The sequence below is a fragment of the Cupressus sempervirens genome, chromosome 3, assembly GCF_028749045.1.
Source record: "Cupressus sempervirens isolate cs-2001-9-10 chromosome 3, ASM2874904v1, whole genome shotgun sequence".
NCBI lineage: Eukaryota > Viridiplantae > Streptophyta > Pinopsida > Cupressales > Cupressaceae > Cupressus > Cupressus sempervirens.
Window position 1 is genome coordinate 850,005,669 of NC_143120.1, and position 2,217 is coordinate 850,007,885.

Genomic DNA, 2,217 nt, shown 5'->3' on the forward strand with positions numbered 1-2,217 from the left:
GTGCAAGACTTCGCCTAGCACATGGAAGTGAGATAAAAATCCTAAATGTCTACTCCTTGATATGATATATTTCACTTTGGCTGGGAAGTGAGAAAGAAGTGTGAAGCTGTCACTTTTGAAATTGTAAGTGGTTTCATACAGCATACATAATATTCTTCTACTCAAATCCGGAAATCTGAAAAAATGAATGGTAATTTGCAGATAAAATGTCGTATTTGATTTAAGATTTCCACAGCAAGACACTGTACATATATTTCAGGATGGTACTTGCATTGTCATCTTTATACCAACAAAATGGCATCCAAAAGTGGTTTTTGAAAACAGCTCTTTTATTTTTATATAGACAAGAATTTAAAATGCATGCTTTCACACAGCATTAAATAAAGCAATATAAAACCAAAAAACAAAATACTTAATAACTAGCTAAAGGGATTTGCCAAAAGTGACTAAACCCTAACTTATTTAAACCTCCAAATTAATGCACCCAATTTTATACAAAAGTAGAGGAATACTGCATCAAAATTACTATATACTTTCTTGGATGGGCTATCACTCAAGCAATGGTCAGACTTGCCTCCAAGGAACTTAAAAGCAACCTTCATTTATGACATAGTTAAAAAAGAAAACCAATGTTGTTCCCGTCAATCATAGTAAGCAAGATTCATGCAATCAAAATGAAGGAAGGCATATTCATGCATGTCTCAACAAGCTTGCCGTCTCAAACTACAAGCATGCAAGCACCAAGCTATCAACGTGATAAAAAACTAGCTAGAATGCTTGGAGCAAAACTAAATAATGTGTTGTCAGACACCTATAGAAAGCCACTTTGATGTTAGTTGGATGCATCCTAATTAATGAATAATGAGAAAACATCTCTCAAGTTTACTTGCAAACTAAATAAAAGTGGAGGGACCACTCCAACCAACACTATAGATGAAGCTTTATGCAAATTTTAGCTGATGAGAGTATCGGCAAGAAGTCTTTTTAAGAAGAGGGAAGACGTGTATTGAATATTTCTCACCCTCTTAAGCTCAAGATGGGCCAAAGAAAATTAAAATAAAGAGAAGCAAAGATTTTAATTTTCTGGAAATACAATACTGAATGGAATATCAAACAATGAGAAAACTCCAAGCGACTGTGTTTGAGTGAAAACAGTATAAATCCTCATAGATAGTTCAGTCCCATGAGGATGGACCATGTTGTTAACTACCTCTTCCAAATAAAATATTGGGCCATGTCAAAGAAAACTAGATTCATAAGATGAAGAAATGCAAACATAAACATGACTAAGTGCTCCATAGGAATCAACCTTGTATCATTCTCAAATGGCAATGGGAACAACCAAAAACTCGAGAAAAGAAAGCAAAAATGCTTTAAAGACAACAAGTAACCAAAGAAAAATCACACCATAATGAATTAGGTCCCAACTTATATAGGACTGACCCCTGCCTAAGGATTCATCTTGAACTCAATCTTTCCTTCTACTGCGACCCTCTCCAACAACTGAGCCTCCGACTTTGGTATTCCAATTCACGCAGTGAAGGTTTAAAGGAAGTACAAAGTTGTAGAACACTTTGACTATTGTTAGGCAAAAACTACTTCACTGCATTAGTAGGTCAGTTGAGAGACTGAGACAGGAATAATGTCACCGGAAGAAAAAAAGAAAAGATCGAATGTAAAATGTACTCAAACAAAACTGTCTGATAAGAAAATAAAAATTACAAGCTTCAAGAACTAGAAAAATGAATTTCCAAACTACAAGAAAATCTTAGATTTAGAAATAATATTAATTCAGAGTCATAAATCATGTCATCTTTCACTGCTGTCCATTTTGTGTCTCTCTTTACAAAAGTGTCAATTTTACCTTTTCATAGTTGTGTATCATGTAAACAAAGACAAAAGTATGAGCAATGGTTATTGGGGTGCACATATAGCTGGTCCCTAAATTGGTGCACTGCTACACACCTATATTGGACGAGCAGTCACATCTCTACATGTATTGCATGATTACTCTGAAATTTCTAATGTTTTCAAATAATTACTAACAAGATAAATGTATGATATAACTCGTGAATACAACCTGTACCCTTTCCCCACAAGATCTGGTAGTCCACACTACATGCCCAAAAAATCCTCACATTCCTGCACCCAATTAACCTTGCTATGAGCACAGGTAAATATCAGAGTACACTTTTGGGAAAAATAATGGCTCAAAAG